The sequence below is a fragment of the Leopardus geoffroyi genome, chromosome B2, assembly GCF_018350155.1.
Source record: "Leopardus geoffroyi isolate Oge1 chromosome B2, O.geoffroyi_Oge1_pat1.0, whole genome shotgun sequence".
Classification (NCBI taxonomy): domain Eukaryota; kingdom Metazoa; phylum Chordata; class Mammalia; order Carnivora; family Felidae; genus Leopardus; species Leopardus geoffroyi.
In genome coordinates this window covers 33,019,170-33,037,857 of record NC_059332.1, presented here as the reverse complement: position 1 = coordinate 33,037,857, position 18,688 = coordinate 33,019,170, and the positions used below count along the sequence as shown (strand labels likewise).

General features: G+C 57.7%; 1 protein-coding gene and 1 long non-coding RNA gene across 10 annotated transcripts in view; one reads left to right on the top strand and one right to left on the bottom strand.

Annotated features, from left to right (window-relative positions):
• The window catches only part of GRM4 (glutamate metabotropic receptor 4), a 150,118-nt gene that overhangs the window by 33,624 nt on the left and 97,806 nt on the right, over window positions 1-18,688 (top strand). The gene's annotated exons all lie outside the window — the stretch shown is intronic.
• Window positions 10,039-11,994, bottom strand: LOC123608266. Its single transcript, XR_006717155.1, has 3 exons — window positions 11,390-11,994; window positions 10,781-10,936; window positions 10,039-10,289 (listed from the first exon to the last, which is right to left on the bottom strand). It is a non-coding gene; the product is annotated as an uncharacterized LOC123608266 (long non-coding RNA).

Sequence of the window (18,688 nt, the reverse complement as noted above, 5' to 3'; positions counted from 1 at the left end):
CCTGGAGGAGGTGGTCAGTGTCCTGCAGGCAGAAAAGGAGCCATGATAGTGCTCTAAGTGGAAAGAGCAGGCGTAGCTGGAACTTCGGGTGTGTCTGGTATGGAAGCAGTAAGGCTTGTGGCATGAGGGCAGGAAGGTTGGGTGGTGGATGAGTGGAGACGGCTCGGATGAACTGGGGGTTTAGGTCAAGGGTGTGGACTTGATCCTGTAGAACAGTGCCCTGGCTAGATTTGGGGATTAGAAATATTCTTTTGGGTGTGGAGTGGAGGGTTGGTTGTAGGCTGAGGACTTAGTCTGAGAGAGTGATTGGGAGACCAATGAAACAGTTCAGATTAGAGGCAATGGTGGCCCGAATGGTGGCCTTGGGCATAATGTCATTCATTCATTCATTCATTCATTCATTCACCAATCAGATTAGTGAGCCAGATGTTGGGCTAGGCTGGAATACAGCAGTGAAGGAAAACACATACAGTCCTTGCCCACATGGAGCTGACCTTCTACAGGGGGAGAAAGATAGTAAACAAGATAAGCAATAATTCAAGTGGTGACAGGTGCTGGGGAGGAAAATTGCATAGGGTCGGAGTTTTGAGAGTGACGGAAGAGAGGAAGGGCTCTTTTCTTGTTTTTTTTGTTTTTGTTTTTTTTTTTAATTTATTTATTTATTTTGAGGGAGAGAGCACAAGCAGGGGAGGGGCAGAGAGAGGGAGAGACAGAATCCCAAGCAGGCTCCATGCCGCCAGTGCAGAATTCCGTGCAGGGCTTGACCCCATGAACTGTGAGATCGTGACCTGAGCCAAAATCAAGAGTCGGATGCTTAGCTTGCTGAGCCACTTGGCGGGGGGTGGTGGGGGTGCAGGAAGGGCTCTTTTAAACACGTGATCAGAGAGAGTGTGTTTGAATATAGACCCAGGAAAGTAAGGAAGGGAGCCAGGTGGCTGGATGGTGTTTGGGTGGAGGGCACAGCCAGTGCAAAGGCTCTGAGGCACTCTTCTGGTTGCCCTGTATAGACTGGATTTGCAGCATGGGCAGTGGCAGGCAGGCACGGAGGAGTTTGTAATAACCCTCCACCCTCTTCCGTCCCTCTCTCCTCCATTCTTCTCCCCCCTCTTCTCCCCTCCTCCCAGGGAGACAATCAACCCCCAGTGCTCCTCCACAGAAAGCCCTGAGGTGGCTTCCCGGGAACCTGGCAATTCCCATGAGCCCTGCCCTGCCCCCCTGGGCCCCAAATCCCAGCCCACCAGCACCGAGACCCTCAGCCACAGCTAGATGCGCCCAGGGTCCTCTCTGAGCCTCAGCTTGTCTCCCCCTATAAAGTGAGCACCAGTGACAAATACCTCCCTCACCCGGTTGATGTGAGGTTTAAATGGGAGAATGTATGTGGAAGCTGTAAATGGAAGGCAATTATTCTTACAGTTTTCAAAGCCAGAGGGAAAGACCAAAGAGAGTGGTCGAGGGAGGTCCCTGAGAGTAGTTATTTAGGAGCCTGTGACTCTAAAAGGTGGCCTGGCACAAGCAGAAGTGGATTCAAAAGCTGCAGTGAAGAGAAATCTGGGGAGGCAGCTGCCCAACAAACTGCCAGCGGAAGTCGAGGGTGTGGGGCGCGTTCTTGGCCCAAGGGCAGTGCAGTGACCTGTGGTGCTCCTTCCCCTGCATGGGAAGTCCTTCCTCAGCTTGCCCTGTGCCCTGCGCCCCCTCCAGCTCCTTCCTCCCAAGGCGTTGTGGCCAGGATGGCGTTTCCAGCTGGAACCATGGGTATCAAGGTATCCTCATTTGCGTGAGGGGATGCTCATGGTCCCCACCTTCCACACCGAGGCCCTTCTCTCCCTCTCAGGGAAACTGGGGAGTCTCCCACCAACCATAGGAACCTCCCTCTGTCCCATCTCTGGAGGGTGGTTGAGTTAACTGCCGTTCATATTTTTGGCAGAGGGCTGGGAGTGAGACCCAAACTGGGAGTGCGCTAATTGAGGGGTTCCTTCTGGGGAAATCCCTGTGATTGGCATCCGGGAATCATGGATCTGCCGCGGTCCTCCCAGTCGTCCTCCCAGCCGTCCTCCCAGAGGCACAGCTTATAGAGCTGTAAGCGCGAGACACCTCCTCCCTGGGGCGGGGGAGAGGACGAAAAGAAAAGGCCTGTTTAATTTAATTCCGTGTTTTATTGCTCGTTGGATAAATAACCTTCATTAAGATGGAAGGTGGGGGATGGACAGGGAGAAGTTTGATTAATTTCGAGCTGGTTTCTCGTTTGTTAATTTTCTCCCAGTTCAGCAGGATTATTAAAACAAATTACAGATACTGCTCTCTCCTCCCTAGGCTGGAGTGGGGCTTGGCTCGCAGGGAGTGATCCTGCTTCCCCCACCCCACTTTCCACTACAGTTATACATAAGGTGCAACTTGGGGTGAGGGAGGAGGCCTCCCTACCTCAGGGTCTCTGGGCAAGGCCCCCCTATTTCTTGTTGGGGTTTTCGTGTCCCCACAGCCTCATGGAAGAGCTCGACAATCAGGAAAAGCAGCGTGGGGGTGCTGGCCAGGACACCCTCCCCGCAGCAGAGCCAGTGACCCTGGGAAAGTTGGTGCCTGGGGCGGGGGGGGGGGTCTGCCAGCCCCAGGGCCCACCCCCGGTATCCGTGGGAGCAGGCCAGGCGGGCAAGTAGATTAGGTGGGCACACAGCTTCTGGGCTGCCCCACGCTGGTGCCCAGTCTCTCAGTCCTGCTCCACCCCCATGGCCCCCTGGCCACTGCCTGTTCAGACCCTTTCCCGGCCCATCCGCTCTCGCCCACCTTGAGCTCTGCCCCTGCCAGGCTGGATCTCCCACTGGCTCCATCCAGTCCTGCAGAAAAACTGCCACCTGCCGGGTGTTAATGGGGGATAGCAGGTCAGCACTTTTCCTGCTCACCCGTGGGCAGTTAAGAGTTCCAGCTGCTTGAGGGGCACCTGGGCAGGGCAGTGACTTTTGGGGGGGTGGTTATGAACACTCTTTTGTGTTCCCCAAAGGTACTGTGAATGCTGACTCTGCCATTTTGACTGTACCAAAGTGTGTGTGTATGTGTGTGTGTGTATACGTGGGTGTATGTGGAGGGGGCGTGGGTGAGCACTTGAGTGTGCGTGCGTGTGAATGACTGAGCCTTTCCGGGATATCCCTGCGGCACGCACATGTGTGCAGGTCCTTCCATTTGGATGGGCTGACTCTGAGCCCGCTGGGCCCTGGCAGGGCTGAGTTCTGGTGCGTATGTCCGTCTGTATGTGTGTTTCCTCCTTCCTGGCCCCTGCCACCATCGGCTGATACTCTGGAGCATGAGATTGGACTGTCCCGAGCCGTCCACCTGGCCATGGCAGCCCCACGGGTGATCGAAGAGAAGCCTGCCTCTACTTGGCTCCTTGCAGCCTGTGGGGCACAGGGTTCCCCTGGAGAGGAGCCATTTCCTGTGGCCTTCCAACTCTCCACACCCCCAGCCCACCCTGGAGGGCCTTCCTGCTGTCTCCCCCATCTCCAGGTGGGAGCTGGTGGGACGGGCCAGGGGAGGGGCAGCACCTCTGTCTCCAGCCCTGGGGGCCTTGGTCTGTGCAGCTCACAGGCTGTCGGGGCTGCCGATCCTGTGAGGCACAGCCAGAAGATTGAGGCAAAGAGAGATAAGGGCAAAGGGGATAAGGGCCACGGGGGAGGGGACGGGGCACGGGGTGGGGCTGCTTTAGGCGAGCTGTCCGGTGACAGTGTCTCTGAGCAGTGACATTTGGTCGGAGGCGTGGATGGAGTGAAAAAGCATGCTCTGTGGCTCTGTGGGGATAAACCAGCTAGGCAGAGGGCACGCTGGTACAATGGCTGAGAGGCTGGGCTGCGCTTGGATGCTCAGGGACTGTTTAAGGAGGGCAGTTGGGGTGGGGGGGGGGCGGCGGTAAGAGTGGAGGTTAGGGGGCAGCAGAGCCCACACAGGGCTTGGGATTTCCTCCCAAGAGGGAGGTCAGGGCTGGGGGAGGGAGTTGGGCAGAGAATGGTGTGGCCTGACTCCTGTGTTAAGTGGTGGTCCTGCCTGGGCGTGCCCCGCTGTGCCCCCTGTGTGTGCGTGTGTGCACAGTGTGTGGACCTAGACCACCAAACGAAGAACGGGCCAGATGGCCAAGCAGGGCTCTGGGTAGGGGTGTAAATGCAGTAGAATCAAGGAGCCCTGGGAGGCCTTCCATCTGGGGGCACAGGCTGGGGCTCTGTGGTTCCAGAGAACCACACAGAAGCACATGAAAGGACAGAGAGACAGATTTCAATTCAGGGTCTCGAGAAGCCTGGCAGATACTGGAGCTGGGATGGGCTACCTTGTGAAGTGGTGAGCTGCCTGTCCTAGGAGGTGGGTAAGCACAGACCCCTGTCAGGGGCACTGGAGGGGGCAGTCCCACCCTCCTCATCTAAGAGTCTCTGGTTAAAGGCTCCCTCTTCCAGGTAACATGGGTGGCTTTGAAAGAACTCACTTTGATCCCAGCGATGGGGATTCTGGCCCCCGTAGCAGGTGTTGGGAGATGCTTGGGGAACTCGGGCTGAGCTTTGTGCTCCTCTCAATTTACCCTGTGGATGCCCGCTGTCTGCTGGCACCGAGGGGGGACCCAGCGTTCCCCGCTGTGATGGTGGCAGGACCCTCCTCCAGGCTCTGCTACCTGAGGCTCCCCCAGTGGGACCTGCTGAGGCCTGGGTTAATGGGCAGAGCTTTGTCAAGCCTGGGCATTCTGGGGCAGGGGCCTGAGTGGGTGAGACAGAGTGGAAGGGGCCAAGATCCACTCAGGGCTTCCCTTTCAGAGAGCGGTGTCAGCTCAGATTACCAGTTGCTGGAAACTGGATGCATCGGGCTGGGACAGGGAGGGCCTGTGGGCATCTCCGGCCTGTCCCCTCATTGTCTAGACAGGACCCAGACGTGCTGCTGGTTCCTGCCGTGGGCTCTGTCTCTGGCATTGAGGGGCCTGGGTTTCAGTCAGTAAGCAGAGCGATTGAGGGAGGATGACTTCTCTCCCAGTCTCCAAGTTTTGCCTAAAAAATTCAGATAATAATGTCTACCTCGAAGGGTTTTGTTAGGAGTAAATGAAGGGAGGTAATGATAGAGAGCACTGTCTGGGGTCGGTCCGCTGGAGGTGACCTCGTGACCAGTGATGGAGGAGGAATGAGAAGAAGGGAAGGAGCCAGTACAGGTATCTTAAAGAACAGGTTTGCTCAGTGGGCGGCCAGGGCCCAGGCCACTGGGGACTGCTGGGACACTGCCTAGAGCAGGCCCTTGGTACCAGGCAGGGACCGTGCTATCCCCCACCGCATCTAATACCTGGCACATTGTGGGCAGGAGGAATGTGGTCACATTTGGAGGTTTCTGCAGAAGGTGGAAATAGAAGGGTCTGGGGACAGACCCACCCCAAATCGCACCTGCTATCCTTCTGGAGAAGCTGGGGCCTTCCAGGCTGGAGGCTGAATCTCCGGGCCGAGAATTGCAGGAGGCAGCCACAGCAGAGCTTGGAGGGTCTCCAAGGCGATTCAGTCCAGTCCTTATTTCCATGGGGAGGTAGGACAGCTCAGCTGTAAGGGCGCAAATCCCTGCTTGGCCACCTACCAGACGCCTGTCTTTGGGCAAGTAGTTTGACTTCTCTGGGCCTCAGTTCCCCCATCTGTAAAATGGGCAAAATGCTGGTGTCTCTGTCTATGACGGGATTCTGGTGAGGACTAAACAAATTAATGCTGAGAACAGAGCCTGGCACGTAGTTAGTGCTCAGTAGGTGTGACCTATTACTGTAGTTATGATTCTTAGACAAGAAACCTGGAGCACAGGATGGAAAAGCATCTAGTGTGAGGCCGCGTGGTGAGTTGGTGACAGACCAGAATTCAGGTTCTTTCCATCGTGGCAAGCCCACAGAGTTGCAGAGGGCAATGGAGGTGAGATGCAGGGGTGGCCTTTTCCTGCTCTGGGCCTCGCCCCTCGCCGCCTCCTCACCCTGCCTATGTCACTGGGACAGCTGGAGAATCCCCTGGGAGCCTGCTTATCTTGAAGGGACGGGCTGGGGTCGGAGGGGAAGCAGGCACCCGGAGACCTTATTTGCCTGTCTTCTGGCTCCTTTGGTTTTTTGGAGAGCTTAGGGTTTAGGGCAGGGCTCACAAAGTGTCACAAGGAAAGAGACACTTGGGAGGGCTTGTGGGGAGGTCATACTTGTCTCCATCTCCACAGGAAGCCCCTGGCCCAGCTGCCCTCACCTCTCACCTGGACTAGTGCGGTGGCCTCCCCACTGCTCTCCTGGGTCCCCATCTTGCCCCCAGGCCTGTTTTCTGTACAGGTGCAGCTCGTGTTCTATTCTCCCATCTTCTGTGTGATTTTTTGCCTTTCCTTGAAACTGCCGTGGGCTCTTGGCCACAGGGCCTTTGCACTTGCTGCTCCCTCCTGTCCAAGATGCTCTTTCCTTTTCCCTCTTCACCCGGGTATTGTCTATCCATCTTTCAGGTGTCAGTTTCCTGCCTGTCCTCAGGAAACCTCCTTGGGTGCCCTGACCAGATCCAGGCCCTTATTCCAGGCTGTCACAGGCCCCTTGCCTCTTCCGGCACATCTGACGTGATTATGTATGTGTGTTTCTGGTTAGAGACCATTTCTCCTGTTGGACTCAGCTCCATGAGGACAGATATTTGATGTTCACTATGGCATCCCTGGTGTCTGTCATGGTGCCAGACACATCGCGAGTGCTCAGTAAACATATTTTGCATGAATGCATGATGGGGTGGGAGGCCCATATCACCTCCGCCTTTGCCAGGGGCCAAAGCCCTTATGTTGCAGGCTGATGTGGGGCTTCCACAACAAACATCCCCCAAGAGGGCACCCTGGGGTGGAACACCACCCAGAGTATACCGGCATGTGGGCCCCTTCCTGAGGGTGCCAATAGAAGATGATGGTTCAGATTGAGGGGCTGCTGGGGACAACGGTGGGGGCATCCAGGGATCAAAGAAGCTGTGGGAGGGTGATGACACCCCCCACAGACTGGGTGCTCAGCAGTCTGTTCACCCCAGGGCCCCACTGGAGGCAGTGCTGGGTCAGTGGGGTGGGCAGGGGAGGGATGAGCCCTGTCAGTGGCCAGCCAGCGCCCCCCCCCCCCCCCCCCCCGTGGTCTTGGCTAAATCATTGCCACTTGGCCTGTCCATTCTTCAGTTTCCTCATCTGGACCAGGCCAGTGGTTTTCAAACTCTTTAGAAGCAGATACATTTCACCAACAGAATCATGTAGAGAAACTCACTTATGAAAATTAGGTAGAAGCAGACTGCTGCTCTAGTTCATCTGTTTGTTCATTGGTCATTCATATTTATTTGCAGAACCTGGAAAATCAGGGCTTTGGTGCCAGGCACGGTCCTAAGTCCTGGGGCTCTGGCAATGAGCGAGGCAGACAAAAACCCCTGTCCCCGTGGGACCGACACTCCAGTGGGGAGGTAGATGATCAGGAGGATGCGTGAATGAAATGCGTAGTGTCACAGGCGGTGGTGAGTGCACACCCTGTGCAAAGGTCCTGGGGCGGGCTCCTGCCTGGTGTGTTGGGAGGAAGAGCGTGTGGCCCAGGTGGCTGGAGCAGAGCAAGTGAGGGAGAGGGTAAGTGGGCGGCGAGGGCAGGAAGCTAAGGGGGCAGATTGCTTAGGGCCTAGTGAGCCGTTGAAAGATGTTGGCTTTCACTCTGGCTGAGATGGGAGCCTCTTGAAGAGAGGAGGGACATGATCTAACTTGGGTTTTAGATGGGTCCCTTGGGCTGCGGGCTAGAGACTGGACTCTGTGATGGGATGCGGGGGTGTGGGAGGTGGGGGGCCAGCGAGGAGGCTGCTGGGATAGTCCAGGCCAGAGATGCTGGAGCCGAGGCCCAGGGTAGTAGTGGCGACGGCGTTGAGCCGTGGTTGGGTTCTGGATTTATTTTCAAGGTGGAGCCAGCAGCATTTGCTGAGAGAAAGAGGAATCAAGGATGTATTCGGTACTGTGGCCTGAGCAGTAATTACCTGGCTAGGAAGGACTTCGGGAGGTTCTGGGGGCCCCCCTAGATGGCCATGGGGAGCAGGTAGTGGGCGAGAGCCTGGAGTTTGGGGGTGTGTTATCAGGTTATGGGGTGGCCTGGGAGTGAGTGGAGAGAGAAGGTGGAGGACCGAGTCCGGGGTTGCCAGCGTTCAGGACCAGCCGTGGCGGCTGAAGAGGGGCTGTCTTAGAGGGAGGAGGGCACCAGGGAGCAAGGGGCCAGGCAGCCAGGTGGAGGGACTGCACGGTCAGATGTCGCTGTGGGGTCAAGTAGTGTGAGAACTGGCTGGAGGGCTCAGGCCGAGAGCCCCCAAACCACAGCTTGGCACCGTGGCCCGAGGATCGCCTGGCTTTGCCTGCTCGGTCGCACGTTCCTTTTGCTCTGGTCTGGGCCCCCCTCCCCTACCCGGGGCTCTGGCCCCCTGTCCCCAGCGAGAGCCCTAGAGCCTCTGTGGGGCCTTCCCCCGCCCCTGCCAGCCTGGCTGTGGCCCAGGCAGTGATATAAATCACATGGAGTGATGGTGATGTGACTTTTATCGGCCTATGTGTTCAATAATGTTAATACATCCCATTATATCATATTATAGTAATACAGAGCCGTATATTACACATGGGCGCAGCACGTTACCTTGGGAGAACACTTGGGCAGACGCTGTGGTTAATTTTCCCTCCGCCTGGCTGTGCCCCCATCGGCGCTCAGTGTGCATGAGGAGGACAGCAGGTGTAGTTACGGACCCCTCAGGCGTGCCCCACTCACTGAGGTTGTCCCAGCCTTGCCTCCACTTCCCGCAGCTTGGGGGGCAGATGTCACTCCTGTGCTGTGGAGGCCCCTCCCTCTGTCCTTACCTCGTGAGTCCAGTAGGCAGAGGTCATTAAACACCCCCCCCCCCACCCCTCGAACAGATGTGGTAACTGAGGCTCAGACATGGGAAGCGGTGTGCTCACCAGACGTGGAGGGGAGAGATCTGGAGCGGGGACTCTTGACTCCCCATCCTGGCTGCTTCGCGGGGTGGGGGGATGGTGTGGACAAAGGGCAGGAGCCGGGAGTGAACGTGGAGCGCGTGCCAGGTGCAGCAGGCCCTCAGGGGCTGGAGTCAGGTAGACCTGGGTTCAAGTCCCACTTTGCCACTTGTTGTGATTTTATTTCTGGATGTTCTAAGGCCTCTGTTTCCTCTTCTAAAAAACGAAGGTAATAAAGAGCATTCACTTCGTGGGGTTACTGTGTGGGGATTAAATGAGATAATCCCTGTGAGGTGCCCATGATGGGCTAGGTGCTCATTAAGCCACAACTACCACGCATGTTATGATGACGACCAACACCTAAGCAGCCTCTCGCCTGCTGCACCCCCCCCCCCAGCCCCGGCCCTCATGTCTCGCCCCCACCAAGCCCGTTATACGTGCCCAGAGCACTTGAAGGTTGGCCCCCTGGGCGAGTCTGGAGCCCTGCCCTTACCTGCTTGGACACTTGGGTGTCGCCTAGCGCCCAGTACTGCCCAGCTCCCTGGCTCACAGGGAGGAAGCCCAGCTTTGCCATCAGGTGGGCCTGGGTGACCCCGGGGCTCCTCAGCCTTCTGAGCCACAGCCACAGCTTCTCGTTAAAATAGGCCTACGGTTTCCTGTCTCGGGCCTGTGGTGAGAATTAACACAGGGAGAGCCCGTGTCAGCTGACTGCCGCCCCCGGGGGTGTGTGCCAGGGGTATCGTCACGACTCCTAGCGTCTTGGATGTCCGCTGCTCTCTTTCTAAAATTTAATATCCATCTTCCCACAGGAGCCTCAAAGTAAGGTTTACACTGTGCCCATTTGACAGATGAGGAGACAGAGGCTCACGGGAGGTGACTTCCCACAGGCCGCACAGCGAGGCAGGGGGCTGCTTCTCACCTCCGGGATCTTGGGCTTTGAGCCCCTCTTGGAAAAAGGGGTGCAGGCCTTGTGGCCGCAGGGCCCCTGCCGGGTCCTTGGCCCGTCCTCTCTAGGCCTCTGGGCTCCTTCGTCCCCTAGCCTCCCCCGCCCATATGTATCACTCTTGACAAGGTTACGGAGTCAGCATGTAAAACCTGCACAAGTGAATGTAATTTATTGATCTACATTTTGCTTATGAAATAGGACAAGTGCTGATTGAGGATCTTGTTTGCTCTCGCCCTTGCACCGCGCGCTCCCCCGCCTGTGCTCTTCTCGGCGGTAATTCCTTGGAGTCTGCATCCGAGCGGCTCCTTTGTCAGCCGGCCGAGGCCCTCCACTCTGCGCCCTCTGTTCTTCTCCAGCCTCCGTGCCTTATCGTGCCCCATTTTTTCCCGGGCTCCTAAGGAAACATATAATGTTTAAAAGAGTGAGACAAGGGACTGAATAAAGCACTTTCTCGGGAAATATTTGTTCAAAGTCCTGTTGCCTCATCTGTCTGGTTCTCTCCTGGAAAACATAATTCAGAACAGTCCTGGAAATTAATCCAAGTGTCCGCTTGCCTCCTGATAAGAGGCTGGGTGGGCCCCGGGGAAGGGGAGACAGAGGTGGGTGTGGGACAGCCCCACAATGATTGCCTTCGAGGGTGCTGCTGTGAACTCGGGGTGGGGGTTGGGAGGGGCGGGCACAGCAGGCCCTGGAGGTGAGGGACACCCCATTGAGCCCTGGGGAGGGAGGGGGGAGACCTCAGAGCAGCGTCTGTGTGCCAGGCACTGCTGTGGAGTGGCCAGCTTCCCCAGGCAAAGCGGCAGACCATGCAAGCATGGGAACTCGGCCACTGACCAGCTCCGTGACCTTGGCAAAGCCTAGGGCTCTGAGCTTTGGTCTCCTCACCTCGTCTAAGGTGCTTACGACCCCGTGGAGCGTGTCCTCAGGCTGCTTGTGTGGCAAGAATGAAGTGGCCCCTTTGCTTCTTGGGCACCTGCCCCGTGCCAAATCTGTGCCGGGCGTCCTGTGGGGGATGAAGGAAAGGTCCCTGGATTCACGGAGCTGCCGTTTTAGGAGGAGGTGGATATTAAGTGGAAAAGTAAACAAATGTTGAGCACGTTAGAAAGCGATCATTGTTCTGAGGAAAATCAAAGCAAGGAAAGTGGAAATGGGGTGCAGGGTAGGGAAGTAGGATTGGTCCTAAAAGGGGTGGTTGGGGAAGGCCTTCCTTGAGCAGTCTGTCTGTGAGGGAGGGGCCACATACAGATCTGGGGGAAGAGCATTCAGGCAGGGGGGAACAGCCAGTGCGGAGGCCCTGAGGCAGAGTGTGCCTAGAATGTTCAGGGTTCGGCAAGGAGACTGGTGTGACCAGAGCCAGTGAATGCCGTCAAGCTGGGAGTGGCCGGAGGTGAGGTCAGAGGTGATGTGTGGAGATGCTTTGTTACAATGCCAGGTACTATGGATGATTTTGACAGACTGCCCTGAGCTGAGCTATAAAAGGCATTTTATTAGCACCTGGCAGGGTCTCCCAAAGGGAAGCTGGCATGCGAATTTTGCGTGAGGAGGGGAGGTCTGTTATTTCTCCTGTCTCCTTCCCACCTTAAACACCCCAGTCCTTCCTGGTATGAGATGATACGAGTTGTCTCCAAGCTGTCTCCCCATTATGATGCCAGGAGAAGGAGGCCACTTGTGGCTGTGGGGCCGTGTCACCCTGTGTGGGGTGGGACATGGGTAGTGGTCCCAGCAAGGGACCTGGCCTGGCCAGTGGAGCTCTGGTGACACTGGAGGTGCCCACACATCCTGGCCCTGCCTGGGGCCTTGGGAAGAGAAGCAGGGGCCAGGAGCCCACTTTCTGGCAGCCTTGGGTGGGGTTGGTGATCCTAATTAAAAAGCTTGGATCCAAAAGGCTTGATGGTGGAATTTCTAATTAAATCAATTTCATCTCGTCTGGGAGACAGAGGTTTGCATATGATAAGCATGAAATTAATAATTATGTTTAGAAATTAGCTGTTGCTCAAAGCAGAGCCATTTACACAACCCCTCTGGGGCCTCTGGCCCCCACCCCTGCCTGATCCTTTGTGTTGGAGACAGATGGGCCACTTCACCCCAGAGTGTGACAGCCAGGAGTGGAGGGGGGCGCCAAGCTCGGTGGAGGCGGGTGGGAGGGGTACTAGGGCTGGCTTCCTCTGCTGCTGCCCTAAGGACACTGCCCCACAGGAGATTCTGCGTGTGTGTGCGTGTGTGCCTGCACACGTCCGTGTAGACCCTCTTGTATAAGGGGGAGGCTGGGGTTTTATGTGACAGGTAGTAGCATGGGCTCTGGAGCCTGTCCCCCTGGGTTCAAATCCTGCCTCGGCCACTTACTAGCTGTGTGAGCTTGGACAAGTGTCTTAACTTCTCTGTACCTCAGTTTTGGGGAACATGGGAAGAATAAGAGGGTCTACTTCCTATGGTTATTGTAAGATCAAAGGCGTTCAGGCATTTGTAACCACTTAGGACTGTTCTTGGCACATAGTAAACACTCAGTAAATGCTAGTTCTCATGATGATGATGATTGCGTGTGTGTGTGTGTGTGTGTGAATGTGGTTCAATTCAGCCCCAACCAGCCTGTGCCGAATGTGAACCTGACACCTCCAGGCTCGTGAGTTGGAGGTGAATAATAAGACGCTTTGCTGACTGTCCCGGAGCTAGAGCGTAATGCTTACGCCTCCTGCGTCCGTCAGCCTTGGTGAGGTTAGGTCGTGAGAACGAACCATCCTCAGATCTCCGTGGTCTAAAATACATAAACTAAATGCTTACTACCCCACATGTCTACGCGGGAGGGCTGAGTGTCCTGTCTCATCTCCTGGGCACCCAGGCTGGCCTGGGACATCGCTGGTCATAGTGGCAGAGGGAGCCCATACCCTGTAGGGTCTCACAACGGCAATGAAACGCCCTGGCCCCGAAGGAAGGGCATTTTCTGCTCCCGCCTCGTTGGCCAGCGTACGTCACAAGGCCCCAGCCAACCACCGGGGTCAGAGGGTTGAATTTTACCACGTGCCAGGAAGTGTCCCCAGCGGCTCTAAGGACAACATCAATTGTGTGCGCCTCCGTTTGTTATCGATTATCTCTCTCACTAGAATGTCTGTTCCCTGAAGGCAGGGATTTTTGTCTCTGTGTGTTCACCCCAGTGCCAAAGAGTGGGCAAGGCACCCAGTAAGCACTCCGTGAACCATTACCCAGTGGGTGAATGAACGAACGAATCATCAGAGTCTCCGGGGTGTGTGTGGGTGGGCGGGACGGGGGGGGGGGGTCGTGTGGGAGGGAAAGGCTGGGGGCCTCGGGAGCAGCCGAGGCAAAGGGACCACAGGGGCCTTGTGGGCAACTTTTACTGTCTTTTAAGATAGCATTTGCCTCCTGGGAGAGTCTGCTGTCCACTTCTCAGTCACGGTGAGGAGGTGCTGCAGGCCATGGTGTGAGAAGAAGAGGGGGCCTGTGTGAAGGCAGCGGAGGGCAGGGTCACCCCGTCTCCAGGCCTGGGCGGGGGCGGGGCAGGGGGCGGAGCCAGGGAGGCTGAGTGCCCGGGGCACCTAGACGCAGATTGGAGACTGTGGATGCAGCCCCCAGCCGGGGGCTGAGTGACTGACCGACTGCACTGGGGCACAGGCCAGCCCCGGGCCAGGCAGGGGTGCGTGGCGAGGCCCCCCGAGTGACGGGATGCGTGAGGCTGGCGGTTGGTGGCGGATCCGTGTCTGTAGAACAGGGTAGTGAGATCTGATTAATGAGGGCGTCCTGAAGTGAGCGGGGAAGTGGCCAGCGGCCCCCAAATGACCTACTGAGTGTGGAGAGGGGAGGCCCTCAGCTTGTGGGTCGAGAGGAGGCCCCGGGGTGGGTGGCAGTCTTCCTACCCGGGGTCTACCCTCGTCCTTCCAAAGACCACCCGGATGCAGGGTCAGCCCCCTGCCCAGGGTGTCTGCCCACCTCCTGCTTCCCAGGCCTTGGGCCTCTGCTTCTCTGTTCCTTAGTAATTGGTGGAGGGGGCATCTCCGTGGGGAATGGGTGTGTGAGGCCTCCTCGTGGCTGTCCTAAGCTGTAGGGTCACTCTTATCCTCTGCTCTTAAACCCCGGGGTCCTTGTCAGAGGTGGGCCTGGTCAGGGTCAAGGGCAGGGGCCATCCGTGCCCCCTCCATGTGCTGGGTCCCCCCGTACTGCTCCTCTCGTGTGTCCCTGCACCCCCCCTGCCGTATCCCTGCTCTCTCGCTGTCACGGCCCTGCCCAGCTGCTTTGAACCCCCCCTTGACCCTGCACCCCTGTCTTTGTACCCCTTCGGTCTGTCCAAGCCCTCGTCCCCACACTGCCAACATTTTCCCTCTCCACAGCCCCCCTGCGAGACCCCCAGTGAATCTCTTGTCGCCCCAAACCTGGCTTGTCAGCCCGGATGCATGTTACCCCGAGACCGCCTTTCCCAGCCCCCACCAGGCTAGTTCTCTGAAGGTGGGTTATTTAAATGGGCCCTGAGCACCTGGCTGAGAGGAGGGGCTTGGTGCCACGTGAGAGTGTGTGAAGTGCCTACTGTGTGCCCAGCGCTGAGTGAGACACCTCCTCCCCACCCCTCCTGAGGCCCCATCGAGGGAGGAAGGGGAGGCTGGCAGTGTCTCCTCCACTGGGCACTGTGTCTGCAGCAGGAGCCCCCTGGGAGACGACGGTGCATGACTCAGGTGGCTGAAGGGGGCGGGGGCGGGGGACAGGGTCCCTCAGCCCTGACCGTGCAGGCCAGGCCTTTGGAAGCTGGCGTTCTCTCCTCTCACAGGCCCTCTGAACATGCCCCTAAAAGCCTGGCTGCCTTTCATCTGTGAGGAAAATAGCTGATGCTGAGAGCCGGGCTGTCGAGGCCTCAAGCAGCCAGGATCAGAAGGGCGGGGAGCAGGCAGCCAATCCGGGGTCTGCCTGGCCCAATGCGGGGTCTCCCTGCTTCCCTGGTGAGAGGGGCTGCATCCAGCCACCTGGGGGCCCCGAGGTCTGCCTGGGGCCTGGCCTGGCCTGGCCGGCGGCCGGAGGTGGCCCCAGGGTCCCAGCTTCAATCTGTGGCTGCCTGGTCTGGCTTGTGGGTGGGGCAGAGAGAGCAGAGTCAGCTGGGACGGTGGGCAGGGCCTGGGGCCAGGACTCGGGGATAGTGAACAGGAGGCAGAGCAGCTCAGTCGGTGCCTTCTTTCTGATGTCTCCTGGCTGTGATGTTCAGAGGGTACTTTCCTCTCCCCGAGCCTCGGTTTTGTCATCTGCAAAATGGGCACGTTGGTCCTAGCCTTGCCTCCTTCTCCAGGGATAATACCCAGCAGTGCCCACGTGTTTGAAGCACTTTGCAAGTACTTGCTCGTGCAGTCCCTTCTGTTACTGTGACTTCTTTATAGGGGAGGAAACTGAGGCCCAGAGAGGCTGCTCGCTTGCCTAAGGTCACAGAGCTGGATGACAAGGCTGGGTCATAGCACAGCCCTGCGCATGCGCAGGCTGGCTCCATAGTGTGCTAGAGCCATGCTGTGCTGTGCAAAGCATCAGGGAAGAGGCAGAAAGGGGAGGTGCCTTTAAACACTAAAGCTCACAGGAAGAGGGTTGGGGTTATTGTGGTGTGGCCCTGGGGTATCCATGGTGATGGCCATGGGCCCCTGGCTACGTGACTCAGGGTGCTGCAGGCCTTGCTGAGGTCAAGGTAGAGGCTTCATCCCTGACTGTTCTATAAACAGCCTTGAATGAAGTATCGGCTTTCAGGGGACTGCGCTCTCGTTGGCTGTTACGCGCTGGGGGTGTCCCACCTCCTACCCCCTTCTCCTCCTCTGGACGGTGTGGGACGTGGACCAGCCACTCTCAGGGAGTCCCTAGATTCTGCTAGACTGGGAGCCAGTGACCCCGAGTCTGCGCTGTGGGCACCCTGGGGCACTGCCTGCGTGTCTGGCTGTTTTGCCACCTGTAGGTAGGTATGTGGGGCTGCTGACCTGGCCCGGGGCAGCCTGAGAGCAAGTTCAGGCTCTCAGCACACATATGCGCATGGGCCTTTGCATTGGCTCTTCCCTCTGCCTGAAGTGCCCTCCCTCCAATTACCCACATGGCTCCTTCCTTCACCTCCTTGGGGTCTTGGCTCAGATGTCACCTTATCAGAGAGACTTCCTCTGGCCCCTCTAACAGTCCCCTGCCCTGTTCTTCCTTTTTCTCATGGGCCCTTATTCCCGTCTAACAGGTTGGTATCCCCTTTCCATTGCCTGCCTGTCTCGACTGGGAGCCCCACGAGGACAGATTGTCCACCTGTCCATCGCCAGCACTCAGAACTATGCCTGGCAGGCGGGCGGTGCTCAGTGACTATTGGTGGGAGGAATGAATGAATGTACTGTGCGCCTGTGTGCTCGGGGCACATGCCCCAGCACGTGCATGCACACGTGGGTGCACACGCGCACATACACACACACACAGACAGATGCACTTGGCATTCATCTTCATTGTTGCTCAAGCCCGGAAGCAGCTTTTGTCTTTCCCCACGTGGCGTGGACCTCCTTGTCACTCTAGAAGCCTGAGAGAGAGAGAGAGAGAGAGAGAGAGGGAGAGAGAGATTTTTTTCACTGCCTCCCTCTCTCCCCTCAGTCACTCATCCCTTCTGCAAGCGGGAGGTTCTGCTGGGTGCCAGCTCCAGACACACCGTGCGTCACTCTGGGGTGCCCCCACCTGCTCCTTCCAGGGGTGCAGTGGGTGTTGGGAGCAGTCCACTTTTCTCTGCGTTTCCACAAGTAGCCCTGCCCAGCATGATGGGGGCGTCTTAAAATGCCTGCTGAGTTGACAAGACCAGGCATCCTCACCCCAGGAGGACGTGCCTGGTGCCCCTGGAGCAGCCCTACTCTGTGCTGGGGGAGGTCTGAGCAGGCTCTCTGGAGCTCAGGGAGGGCTGCCTGGAAGAGGTGACAGGGGCCCTGTGGGCAGAAGGAGCCAGGCAGATGGACCGAGAGTAGGCCAGCCGTGGTTGGTCAGGGGCTGCTGGAATCCAGGTTGTGGCTGACCCTTGTGCTGGCATTGGCAGGGGTGTGGCCGCCCCCTCCCCTGTCGTGCTGCTGTTGGGAGAGGAGAGGACTTCTCTGAGGAGAATGGTAATCAAATGCCCCTCTGGCTTCAGCTGTGCTGCTGAGACAGAGCTGAGGAGGCATCAGTCAGAGCGCCCTTGGGCCAGGTTGTCCCGGGTGTCCGGTGAGGGGGGGGGGGTCCCTGCGTCTCCCCATGCACTGCAGGCCTGGGTGGGGCCAGGGGGGAGGAGGGCCTTGGAGAGCCTGCGGGTCAGCATTCCAGGAGGAGGCCCCCCACCGCCAGGAGCACAGTAGTAACAGCACTGGGAGAGAGCTGGGGGAGGGACCCGGAGGGGGGGCATGGGGATAGAGGGCTAAGGGAGGTGTAGCGGGAAGGATCATAGCCCACCTTTGGGCTAACCTTTTGAGTGCCTACTGCCTGCCCGCAGTTCCCGAAAATTCCCTCGTGTGACCCTTACGACCTCCCATTTGGCAGCTGAGAAAACTGAGGCCTGAGAGGTGAAGCAACTTGCTGGAGGCTTCCCAGTTGGTGGGTGGCTGAGCTGGGATTTGAACCTGAGCAGTTTAGCTTCCAAATCTCTGCTGAAACCACCCCGCTAGGAAACTCCGGTGGCCTGGAACTGAGGAGCCTTCAGACGGGGAGGAGGAGCTGGCCAGGGATTATCCCCTGACCCTGCTCGGGAAGCTGTCCCCTCCCTCCCAGCCACCTCAGGGCTGGATCCCTGTTCCAGGGTCTCAGGAATTGTTGGGGGCGGATCAGGGGCCCCTCCTGGGCTCCCAAAATCTGAGACCAGGGCACCCCTGCAGGCTGACTACCATGTACCCTGTGGGAACCCCATGCTTGGCCCTCCCACCCTTTGTGGGAATGGGGGCTAGTGGTCGGATGGGGGCCTGGGTCCTGGTCCCCGGACGTCCGTCTGTCTGGCTGCCATCCCTGCCCATGCAGAGTGCTTGAACCGGAGGGGAGGCAGGGAGGTGGCTTGGAAGGAGGAATGAAGGATGAGTGAGAAGTTGCCTGTGGGAGGGACCCCGAGACCTCCCTGGGCTTCGTGCCCCTCTGCTGGGCACCGTCCCTTTTGACACAAGCCCCGTGTTGGGTGGAAACATCAGAAGCAGGAGACAAGCTTCTTCTAATTAGGAAGAGAGCGGGTTCCTGGGCCTGTGATTAGCACTCCTCGCTGAGGCCCAGGCCCAGGCGGAAGCTGACAAACACCCCGGGAGCTCGGGGACCTGCTGGGACAGCAGGCTGGTAGGGCAGGCCCTGGCCCCACAGTCCCCACCACCTGCTCCAGCTCCAAATTCAGGGCACTTCTGTTCAGGGGGATGATTCAGGGGTGCTGTCTGTTTTGTTTTATTGTTAAAAATTGGTTAAATATGGACATTTCAGATATGTTCAAAACAAATAGGGTGGTGAGCCCCCACGTACATGTGACTCAGAGTTGTCCGTTCTTGGCCATTATTCTTTCTTCTTGGATGTGCTCTCACTGTGATGCTTTGGAAACAAACCCCAGACCTCCTCAGATCCCTGCATCCTTCAATATTTCAGTACATATCTCTAAAACCGCAGGTCTCAACCGGGGACAGTTCTGCTCTGCTCCCCGGGAGGCACTTGGCTGCGTCTAGAGACGTTTTTGATTGTCACAACTGCGGAAGGCAGGGGCTTCTGGGATCTAGTGGGTAGAGGTTGGGGTTGCTGCTCAACATCCCTCAGTGCACAGAACAGCCCCCCAGCAAAGAATTATACCCCCAAAGCATTAATAGTGCTGAAGCTGGGAGA